Source organism: Balearica regulorum, chromosome 1, assembly GCF_011004875.1.
Source record: "Balearica regulorum gibbericeps isolate bBalReg1 chromosome 1, bBalReg1.pri, whole genome shotgun sequence".
NCBI lineage: Eukaryota > Metazoa > Chordata > Aves > Gruiformes > Gruidae > Balearica > Balearica regulorum.
This window is the reverse complement of record NC_046184.1, coordinates 215,358,720-215,371,267: the sequence shown is the minus strand read 5'-3', so window position 1 is coordinate 215,371,267 and position 12,548 is coordinate 215,358,720.

Genomic DNA, 12,548 nt, shown 5'->3' with positions numbered 1-12,548 from the left:
AATTTCCTGCTCCAGGATCTGCTCCAAAGCTTGTCAGAGATGGTGGGGAATCTCTTCATGGATTTGGCCAATCTGGGACACAGTCTGCCAGGGTTGAAAGGCTGGATTTGCAGAGTGGGTGATGCAGGGAGAGCCCATGAGCTGTTTCACAAGTCCATGGGGGTGGGAGGAAGCGAATGGGTGTAGGAGCAATGCCATAGCACGGAAAGCCACACGCTGCCAGACTGCAGAGCTTTCGGTGGTGAGACACACGTGGTCCAGCCTCAGCACTGCTCTCTGAGGAGCAGGGACTGCCCCAGGGAGGGCTAAGAGCATGCTGAGCCATTGCAACTAAAGAATAAATAGCTCTCAGGAGGGCTTTGCCTGCTCTTACATAGCAAATTTAATTTTAAGCACTTCTTGGTGCTGTGTATAAAAGTGATGCAAGCAGAGACCCAGTGAGGAAACCGCCTCCGGGAAGCTGCAGCATTCCCGGTCCTCCCAAGCCTGAAGGAACAACTGCAGCTTCCATCCAGGCAGGCAGAGCTGCAAGCTGCCTGGAAGAGGCTGTTGGCTCTCCATCTGCCTTTCCAAACTACCCTGTCCTCGAGGACTGCAAGGTTTGATCAGACCATAACGTGGGGGTAGGCATCTCCAAGAGAGGCCAGATCCTGCTCCCAGCACTGTTGTGGACTGTAGAGGAAAAGCTGTCACCAACCCTTAGAGATGACTGCTCCTCTGGTGTCCACTATTGCATTCTGTGAACATTAGGCTACACCACCATGCTCCTTCTGGGGGTCCTTCTGGATGGGATCCCTCCTGCCCTGGGACAACAGGCTCAGTTGGAGTGATGGAGAGTGTCCAGTTTGCTGGGGGATGGACACTGTCCAGGGACCAACAGGTCTGAAGCTCCCTTCTCCCACTCCCGTATGAATGTCCCACTTACATGATGCTCCAGCACTGTGCTGGAGTACCTCCCAGTACTCTTTTGCCCCCTTGCCTTACCATCCTCTCATTTTGCTAGTGATTTTTGCTATTTAAATAGCCTTTCCAAAGTCCTCTGCATGGGAAGAAGCCCTCAAGCCTTCATCATCAGCATGAGCCCCCATATTGCCCATTCATGTGTCCCTCACCACCACAGGAACCGGACACCTGAAACAGAGCACTAATGTCCCCATGGAGGAGGAAAAAGCACACAATGGCTTCAGGCTTGGAAAAATTGAGGAGGCCCTCGTGCCAGCTTCCTAAAGCTGCTGTCAGCTTGATAACACAGCATGACGGACTAAACCCTGGTGTCAGACATCACCCAAGCCACCCATGCCAGGAAAGCTGGCCAGGCTGGTTAGTTGCAAGCTCTGGCTGTCTCCAGGACCTGCAGCCGGATACGTTTGCCCTGGCAAGCAAGACAGGCGTTTTAATTAGAGGCTGAATATTTTTAGAAGCAGGAAAACCTCAGTGGAGGCTAGGCAATAAGGATAGGTTGGGTTAGGGAGGGGGAAGAAGTGGCTGAGCTGGCACTTGCTTGCAGCGCTCTGTCTCCTGGAGGGTTATCAGCATCTCACCCCTCTTTCCAGCATGTTGGGAAAGACATTGAGGATTGCTTCCCCCATCCGCCTTGTGCCCAAGGCAGCATAGGACAACCTTCTTTTTATTTGAAAAGATGCATCTCCTAGTTCCCAAAAACTCCCATTTCCTTCTTGCCGGTCTGCTGGAGCTGTTTCTCCTGGCTGTCAGCTGTCAGCCTACAGAAGTCCCTCGCTGACTGATTATGTGACTGACTTCATAGCAGCAGTAGGTGCCGTCCCTTTTAAAAATAGCTGTTCCTCTGTACATTTTCCATTTTGCAGGAGGTTTTTATTTCCAGCACGTTTGTTCCACACACCCAGGCTTGGTCAGACTGGAAAGAGCAGATGCACTCTTGCCCTGCCAGAAAATAATGCTGCATGGCTGGGCATAATCCTTCTGGCTGCCCCGGGATCTCCCTCCTGGGAAAGCTTTGGGGCAGCAAAACCGTCTGCCCCATGGACGTTTCTAAAGGCAGCGCCATAGCATTATTCCTGCCCCATCGCCCCTGAGATAGCCCCTTCCTTCCCTTCTTGAGCAGATAAGTGGACCTGGGAACCTGATTAAAAGGTGGAAAATTGAAGCTGAAACTAGGCCATCAGATAAATCCTTTCCTGTAATAAGCAGGGTGTTGGAGCACTGGCCCTTAATCACAGTCTTTGTCTCCTAGCATTTGTATGCCTGTGTGCACGCGTCCCTCAGTGCCAGAACAAAACCACCCCCCTCCTGCCCCATCTCCACCCCTGCACTGCCTTTCATTAACGGCGTTCAAATAAAAGTGGTTCATTCTGCCATGGAAGAGCACCCCAGAGAAAGCAGCAGCCCGCTGTGCCAGGCGCTGTGCATCCTTCAAAAAAAACCCCTGCCAGCTGCAAGGGGGTTTGGGCAGGGGGATGTGCTGCCACCCTGCCCAGCTCCATCCCCTCCGGTCGTCCTTCCTCCACTCCAGGTGCATCCCAGGGGGATGAATCAGCCTGAAAAAAAACAATTGTTTTTCCCTGGAAACTTTCCCACCACCGTGGTGATGTCCTTTAACCCCCACCGCTGCCCGCTTGGACCTCTGCACCACGTGCCCCCCTTGTCTTCCTCGTTAGTCGGTGGATGTGTGTCACAGTGCTTGCTGGTAATTGACTGGGGCCGTGCTGGGAATTTGAACCTACATTTCAAAGAGATCGTTAACCTCCTTTTCCTTCTCTTTGAACTGTTTCGCTTTATTGTAGGTTAAAGGAAACACGACTTCTTCCTCCTGGAGACCCTTTTGACTGGAACCTGGCACGTTAGAGATGTTTTGGGTTTTTTTATCAGCAATGACGGTGGTGGTGGCATGCCGCTAAGTGGTGTGTGGTGACGCATTTTGGTGGGATCAAGCTGCCCCTTGATTTTGGGGGAGATTGCAGGTGAAGGAATGGTCCAGAGATGCTTAGGGGGCTTGTAGAGGCACGTAACATTGCCATCCTGGCAGCATGTGATGAGGTCTCACTCAGCCCACAGAGGACCAAGGAAGGGCCACAGGTTATGGGTTGCTCACCCAGAAACTAGGTTCAAGCCCCTCTTCCATGCTGGACTTTCTGGGTAGGCTTGGGCACATGAATGATAACTTTTCCAAAGTGTGTTTCCATGGGTGGTTTAAGTCACTCTGTGACTGCAGAGCACCAGAGAAGTTGTCCTGACCTTCCTTTCCATTACATCAAAGCCAGCATTTGTGCAGCCCTTCACTGTATCAGAAGATTTGCCCCCATGGTAGATGCTCTGCCAAGCATCTCTGAGGGGGCTGGAGCATGTTTAATACCTGTCTTGCTCAGTAAGTCTTTGAGAGGAACTATCTGAACACCTTTTCTCTTGACCTGAACTGCCCTTGAATTTGGAAGGTAAGTCTTTCATGTCCCCATGCTTCTTCTACTGTCCCTAATTCAACCACACCAGGCTGTTAAGTCCCCTTCTGCCAATGATTGTCCTTACCTTGTTGTAGGATTCATCCATACGATAATTTTCACAGCTCAAAAAATCCCCCGATTTCAACTGAGCCCTGGTCACTGACCAGATCTAAGCCCTTATCTTCAGCTGTTGTGAGGGAAAGCACATCAGTATAAAACTCAGCCAAGCGTTTATGCTAATGCATCTGACCTCATGGTTGCAATGAACAAAGTGCATATAGTTACCACAGGTCAGCTAGCACTCACAAAACCTGATTGCGTTGATCAAACATTTGAGAACTCATATTAAAGCATAAATCAATCTATGCTGCTCCATAACCTTTAAGATATTTCTGAAGAACAATATTCTACATTCTTTTTTTGCTTTACCTGTACTTAATGCCGTCATTTCTTTTATCGCTTCAGTGATTGCAAAACCTGAAAAGAAATAATGGCTACATTTATTTGCTGGGAGAACTGGGCATCTCTGGACGTAATTCTCAGACCTGATAAGCTGCTGTCTCTGTCTAAAGTAAGAAACTCCTGAAGAGGGACTACCTTTTCCTGTGAGATATGCCAAGAAAAACAGATTACTGTTTGGTCCTTACCTGCAGTCTCCTTTGCAAGACACAAGGGGCAAGATTTTTTCCCTATTTTGCTACTAATCCTAATCATCAGCATAAAAATTCTCCATTTTCCCCAGAAGTATGTGTTCATAGATTTTTTTTTCTCATTTAAATTTTTTTGTAAAGTGATTGCTCAGCTTCAGAAAGAAAACCGCCACCTAACAGTTGTCTGGTTGCCATAGTGCCATCTGGGACCTGCATCCTGGAGACCACAGAGGTGAAAATTCCCTTGAATAAACAGGAAAGGAGAGGGTACAGTACATATCCCTGTGATATCCCATAGGAAATGCCTGGGTAATCCATGGTGGCAATTGTGCCACAATGCTATTTTTACCACTGCTTCTTAAATGTCCTGCAGCAACCTCCTCAACCTCCCAAGACCAACACTCCTCCACAGCTAAATTGAGAAGGATCCTGCCCCAGAGATCTTGCAACCAGAGAAAACCTCCAAAGAGGATATTATCACAGATATATGGGAAGATTAGGACTTTGTTTCAGTCAATTTTCACAAAGCCTCATCACAAAGCTTATTTTTTACTTGGTCACTTTAGGAACCCACATTGGCTCCACCTAGTCCATATCTGCTTGCTGAAAGATTGCCCTAATGGTGTGTCATGTCTTTCGACAAGTCCAGTGGGCTTCTCCCTTTGGAGGCTATTTCACAGCTGGGTTTGAATTCACCATTTCACACAAAAATATTGCCCATAAGAACATTCTTGTCTGCTTCTGTTCACCAGCTACTTCTACGTTCACACAGAAGCAGGCCAGTCTCTGCTCCACAGGAGGAGTGTAGACACTTGGTGATGCCAGGGAAAGAGGTGCTGTTTTGGGAAAGAGCTACCAGGCTCACAATGGGTTTGGATTTCATTGCTTTGGGGGAAAAATAGTGCTTTTCTGTGGTGGCTCTGCAAATACTATTTGCTGGGTTTCAGCAGATCCAGAAAAGCAGTAGTAGGTCCTCTATGCATGCAGAACATCCCCCAATCACAGCCAGCATTGTCCATGGGCAACCAATTTAGACAGGAAAAGCTGTGTCTGGAATTGCTTCAGCTTCCCCCTTCCTGAAGCTAAAGTCAGAGCTATAAAGTGTGTGTTGTGCCAGCATCCCAAAGCAGAGCAGAAGCACCACAGCTGGCAGGGATTCCAGCCTAGACTCACCAAGGAGATATAAAAATTACAGTAACAGCCCCAGCAACCTGATGGGAAGTAGAAATTCCTTCATTTTCTCTCTTCAAGCCACAGCAGAAGAGAAGAGCCTGAGGACAACCCTTGTGTTGGGACGTGTCCCCATTTCAGTGCCACAGATCCCTGTCTTATCCTCCGCAGAAGAGAAGCTGGTTGTCCCCTCTGAAGCAGCAGTTTCACATGGCGGAGCAGAGCTATGCAGTTTCTAGCAGAGCTCTGGAGCCAGCCAAGCACCGTTTTTCATCCAAGCAAGGAAGTCCTGGCTCCTGGCAGGCTTATTTGCTTTGGCACCGAGCTGAGCTGACACCTGGCCAAGACATTCTGGCTGCAGTGGGACCTGCCTGGCTTGTGTCCCACCAGCTTGGGTCTCTCCCTACCCCCTTGGTTTAGCACGGTCAGAGCAAGCTTGTGTGCCTGCCCAACTGAGCAATGGGGATAGCTACAGACTTGGGAGTTAGAGGGGCTGTTCAGACTCCAGACCTCTTCTTTATATATCCCAAAATCCCTGAGATTCAAACATTTCTTTGCAAAGTACTTGGTTGTCCAAGAACAGAGATTTCTCCTCCATCTGACAAAGGTGGAGCTGGGCAGCTGGGCACAAGCAGGGACGAGCAATTTGTTGTATTTGCCTTTATTGCTTATCTTCCCTCCTTCAAACTCAAAATACATTTGGAAGCCTAGAAGAAAGCTGCATGGCTCTTCCCAGGAACTGAACTAATCTCATAAGCAGTTGGAAGAGAGGACAAAATCCCAGAGGCTGACAGGCTCTGGCAATCCAGTACATGGTAGATCTTCCCTAATGGCTGCAAAAATCTACGCTCTATTTCTTAACTTCTTCGTGATGGCTAGGGAGAGAGGAAGACAACCTGCACCCGCAGCAGTCCTGCTGCACACCCACCTCTCTTGTCTCCTGGCTTCTTCCACCAGAGTAGTCCTGGGCAGAAGTACCCCTGGGGTGGCAGAAGGGATTGTCTCTGCTCTAGGAATCCAAAATAAGGTATCCCATTTCTGTCCTTGTCACAGTGCCTGCCCCATTGCTGACCCCATGAGACCCAACAGCTGGCTGGGCAGACAATATTTCCAGGGTTGGTTCCACCCCATGGAGCAAAGATACTGAGCATATCCCATATCCCTCATGCCCTCAACTCTGTTCACATGCATACAATGTGTCAAGGTCAAAATGACAGAGGAACATTTGCTTTCAGCATGGGAGCTCTGGGTAGCAGGGATGCTAGGGGCTAACAGCATACCTGGAGCTGTTTGCAGTATCTGCATTGCTCCATTAAGATAAAGCCCAGCATCTTGGCTCAACTCCTAGAACCAGGGGCTTCAACAGCCAACTCACCCACGGCATCAACTTGGCATCAGCCAGATCTGCCCTTTCTGATAGGAGCACGCCTCTGTTACTCTTGCAGATCTGCAGCAACGGAGACACTATATCCTCTCTAAAGAAGCAAATTTCAGCCTTTATTTTGCCCTTTTCATCACAGAATTATAGAATCACAGAATGGTTTGGGTTGGAAGGGACCTTTAAAGACCATCTAGTCCAATTCCCCTGCCATAGGCTGGGACACCTTTCACCAGACCAGGTTGCCCAAAGCCCCATCCAACCCAATCTTGAACACTTCCAGTGATGGGGCATCCACAATTTCTCTGGGCAACCTGTGCCAGTGCCTCATCACTCTCACAATAAAAAAATTCTTCATTATGTCTAATCTAAGTCTACACCCCCAGCTTCTAACCTGAACCTTCCCTAGCTGCAGCCTGAGCAGGTGACTCCTTGTCCTTACCCCCACAGATGAAAGTGATGAGGTCATGAAGTTAATGAGTGACAGACAACGACGCTGCGTATCAGCTATATTTGAATTGCCGAGGCTCTGCTGAAGGCTGCTTCCCTTGTCAACCACCTTCCAGCACCAGGTACAGCAGATGATAGCATTTTTATCAGCTTTGAAAGACATTAACTGTGGGACCTGCTCTTCTCCCAGGCGCCTGCTACGCACCGCAGGTTGAGCAGGGAGCAGACAGCATGCACACAAAACAAAGGGGATGCTCTGTTGGGAGGAGATAGGGACAGAAATTGCCCCATGATGGTGACCTTGGACAAAAATTGCTAGATAAATAGTGCTGGCAAGAGGCAGAGCTTCTGCCAGCCCCAGTCAGGTCCTGCTTGGACTAGGACAGGCAGAAGTGAGGCTCAGAGGGGACCTGGGGTTTGGTTAGGGTGGCAGCCTGCAGATCGACCCCTTTCACAGTCACTGCAGCAAAGCGGTACTGCCAAAGCACCGGTCGCCAAGGGGGGATGTCAGGGCAACATGGATTATTGCTGTCTGTTCAGAAGTTGGATGCATTCACGGGGGAAAAAAGGTGATTAGGTACCACTTATTTCTGTAGATATTGATACCTCTTCTGGCCTTGAGGTAAATCTGCCAGGAAGGAGTGCCACTGCACCTCCTCATGGTGGTAGCATATGTGTCTCCAGATCGCTTTGTCAGGCAGTGCCTGCAGATCTCCTGTGCCACCTAAATTGAGATGAGTCAGCTAGATCTCCGGAGAAGTAGCACAGCCACCAAATTCATCCATGCAAAGAAATGGGACTTCACCAAACAAGCAAGCATCCATCATGGTCAAAGGTGATGGCAGTGGGAAATGAAGGGGACTACCCACACTCTTTCTGCCCTGATGTCAAGCAAAAACCTTTTCCTCTTGCTGTATCTTGTCCAGAAGGATTGATTTTGCTGGGAACAGAGAATGAGTTGCAATTGAGATTCAGCCCCTGGGTCAGGTTAGCCCCTTTCTGGCAGAAAAGCCTAAGTGAGCATGGATATAAAATCCTTTAAAACCAGGTTAGATGCCCAGCTCATTCAAAAGATCCCTGATGGGACACGACAGTCTGGCTTGGGCTCCAAAGGCTCCAAGCCAGAGGTTCAGAGGCATCTTTTAAAAAAATTTCATATATACAAAAAGAGCACAAGGTCAGGACTGGACCTAGGCTCAGCAGGATCATAGAATCAGAATCACAGAATGAGCTGGAAGGGACCTTTAAAGGTGATCAAGTCCAACCACCCTGCAGTGAGCAGGGACATCTTCAACTGGATCAGGTTGCTCAGAGCCCTGTCCAACCCGGCCTTGAACGTTTCCAGGGATGAAGCATCTACCACCTCTCTGGGCAACCTGCGCCACTGTTTCACCATCCTTAGCATAAAAAATTTCTTCCTTATATCTAGTCTGAATCTACTCTCTTTTAGTTTAAAACCATTACCCCTTGTCTTGTCACAACAGACCTTACTAAAAAGTTTATCTCCATCTTTCTTATAAACGCCCTTTAGGTACTGAAAGGCCACAATATTGTCTCCTCGGAGCCTTCTCTTCTTCAGGCTGAACCAGCCCAACTCTCTCAGCCTGTCTCCATAGCAGAGGTTCTCCAGCCCTCGCATCATCTCCGTGGCCTCCTCTGGACTCGCTCCAACAGCTCCATGTCCTTCTTATGTTGTGGACCCCCAAGCTGGATGCAGTACTGCAGGTGGGGTCTCACAAGAGCAAAGTAGAGGGGCAGAATCCCCTCCCTCGACCTGCTGGTCATGCTGCTTTTGATGCTGCCCAGGACACGGTTGGCTTTCTGGGCTTCAAGTGGACATCGCCGGCTCATGTCCAGCTTCTCATCCACTAGTACCCCCAAGTCCTTCTCCACAGAGCTGCTCTCAATCCCTTCATCCCCCAGACTGTATTGACACTGGAAATTGCCCCGACCCATGTGCAGGACCTTGCACTTTGCCTTGTTGAACCTCATAAGGTTCACACGGTCACACTTCTCAAGCTTGCCCAAGTCCCTCTGGATGGCATTCCATCCCTCAGGAGAGTTGACTGCATCTGCAAACTTGCTGAGGGTGCACTTGATCCCACTGTCTATGTCATTGATGAATACATTAAACAGTACTGGTCCCAGTATGGACCCCTGAGGGATACCACTTGTCACTGATTGCCATCTGGACATTAAGCTGTTGACCACTACCTTCTGGATGTGACTATCCAACCAATTCCTCATCCACAAAAAAGCCCACCCATCGAATCCATCTCTCCCCAATTTAGAGAGAAGGATGTTGTGGGGGACCATGTCAAAGGCTTTACATGAGTCCAGATAGACAACATCCATAGCTCTTCCCTTGCCCACTGATGTAGTCCATCACAGAAGACCACTAGGTTGGTGCGGCAGGACTTGCCCTTGGAGAAGCCATGCTGGCTGTCTCAGATCACCTCCCTGTCCTCCATGTGCCTTAGCATAGCTTCCAGGAGGATCTGTTCCATGATCTTCCCAGGTGCAGAGGTGAGGCTGACAGGTCAGTAGTTCCCAGGGTTCTCCTTCCTACCCTTTTTAGAAATGGGTGCAGTGTTTTCCTTTTTCTAGTCACCAGGGACTTCACCTGAGTGACATGAGTTTTCAAATATCATGGAGATCAAATATCAATGATCTTAAACATTGATTCAGAAATCTCCGATAGACCTCTCTAGTCCCTGTTTGGAAGAAGGCACCATGACAAGGTGGATGGAGCAGAAAGCTAACCATCTGCAGCAAAGGAGAATTATCTGCTGTAATGACATTTTTAAAATCAATAGGCCTGGATAACTCACTGCCAGGAGCCATCAAGAAATGACCTGAAGAGCCATTAACATTAAATCTAACAGGTCTTGGGGAACCTCAGGGAAGACAAATGGGCTGGCACAAGTCCTGGGTCATGGCAACATGAGCAGAGAAGAAGGGAACAACCAGAAAGGTGAGTGCCATCAGTTCTCAGCAAAACAATAGAGCAGTTAATTTGGGATTTCATCAACGAGTTTGTAATCTGGACAAAAGCACATATGTCTATAAACACAGTCAGATGGCAGAGCAGAAAACCTTCATCAGCATTCATCACGCTTCAGCCTCTGAGGCTCTGCTGATAAAGGCAACTGTGGCGGTTTAATACATTGCAGTTCCTCCAAGGCATTCTGCTTTTTTTCCCTTCTAAACTGTGTTAGATGAGATTAAAAAAACATGCATTAAATGGTGTCAGAGCTGTCCTCCTGACATATCTTGAAATACGGCTGAAAAGGGAAGGGGTTATAACCCTTTTCTTACCAGAGGTGGCTTAACACAGGCAGCAGTGGAGAAGCAGATGGAAGCAGGTCCAGGCACAGTCTGTGGGATGGGAAATGCACTGGGCTGATACATAGGTGCATCCTCAGAAGAAGAGGAGTGTCAACCTGGAGGGCAAATACCCTGTCAGAGTCCACCTAAAAGGTGAGAGAGTGCCTTGAACTACAGTGAGTTGGGGATGAGTGAGAGCCAGCCAAGCTGATGTGCCAGAAGATCCCCACAAAGGTGTTGGGCATCCAAAATGAAGAAAGGTCCTGCATAAGGGACATTTTCTTGCCTTAGTAGACAGTAGGCTATGGCTGCTAGGAGGTGACAGGTCAGTTCTGCTGGCCACACACCAGAGGCTGGGAAATAGCAGAGGGCTGGAGATTAGCTGCACAACCTGTCAACATAAAGATTTAGGAATGTGACCTTATTCATCAGAAGGCTGAGAGGGATCATTCAATAAGGGTATTTACATAGGGGAAAGCCATCTGACAGCAAGGCAGAGAAGGGGAGGTTCTTCAGCCATGCTGATAAGGGGAATAAGAAGACAAGATGGGAAGATAGCACTGGATTAATTCAACCTTTGAAGTGGACACCAACTCACTGCTATGAAGGTAATTAAATATTGGAACAGCTTATCAGGGAGGCTGCCGAGTCACCAGTGCTTCTTACGTTGAAATAAAGATTAGGTATCTATGAAACAAGATGCCCTAATCCAATTTCTGGGAAAAAACCCCTATATTCTGTATACAGAAGGTCAGATAAGATGATCCTTATGGTGCCTTTTGACTGTGCAGTCTGTGAATTTAGGAAGCGTAAACTCCCCTGTGTAAGGATCCATCTTCATCTGGTACGTGACGTGTCAGGCAAATCAAGGGGAAATGCATAACACAGGCTGAGATCCCAGCTCAAGAGCATGCAGCCAATGCTGGGAAGAGAGCTCAGAAATTCCTGGCTCTTATCCCATTAGCCTACTGGAAGATAGATAAGCCTCCACATTTCTTCAAACCTTATATGAATCACAGAACTACTTAGAGGTTTTTGGTTTTGCCTGGTATTTATACCGCAACAGCAATAAAAAGATGCAGTCTAACTGTGCTAAATCGATAGGGGATGGAAAGGTGTCCTCTGCCCCAACAGGGTTTAAAATCTTGCTGAGGACACAAGGCAAGCGAGAAAGGACTCACCTGCCAATCGGCAGTGGAAGTCTGTAAACACATTGCTCCAGCAACTCAATGAGATCATGCAACACGTTCCTCCGTGCCAGAAACAGGAGGAAGAAAAGCAGGCAAACCTTGGAAGAGCAGATGAATAGAGTGGTTGTGATGGACAAAGGGGTGCAAGCCCCAACAAGGCTAAAGCCAGAATCTATCCAAACAAGGCAAACTTCTGGATGGTGTCATCTCCAGGGAAGAGAATGGCCAAGAACCACCAAGAATAAGGGCTGGCAAACATTCAGCCACATAGAAAAGTGCCAAAATAGGTCAGATGGAGCAACTCTCCCCACTGGTTTAAAGGGAACCAGGGGTGATTGGCCCAGGTGGAGATATTAACACCAGAGATGTCATAAGTCGGGTGAGATGAACTCCAAAGAGCCAGAGGAGGCCCAGACTGAAACGGTCACAGCAGCAAGGTATCTCTCTAAGGCAAGGGGCTCTCTCTGACTCAGTTTCTTAGCTGTGAAAAAGGACTTTCAATGTAATCTGTCTAGGATAATCTACAGCTCATCTGATGAGAAAAGGAAATTTCAGAGGGACTGAAACCACCTCTGAAATCAGGTTGCTGTGTGGCCTCCTGTGTTGGCTGGGGAAGATGCTCAAAAATCCCCATGTCAGAAATGAAGTGCAACCAAAAGTCCAGACTGGTGTTTTCCTGGTTTTTTAGTTCTTCTTTTATGATGTATCTCAAAGGAGGCAAAAAAAAAAAAAAAAAAAAGAAAAAAAAGAAAGCACTAAGACATGCTAAATAATCTAGAATAAAAAGAAAATTTTTCATTATGGACAGAAAGGGAACACTGAGCATTAAGCCACAATGAAGTCACTTTGAGTGGTTTTTATTATTTGGTGGGGGGTTTTAATCATTTTTCTGAAACCCCCTTGGAAGACCCCTTTGCTTCAAACAGAACTGGTTTTTTGCTTTTTTTTATCTTCTTGATTTCGGTCA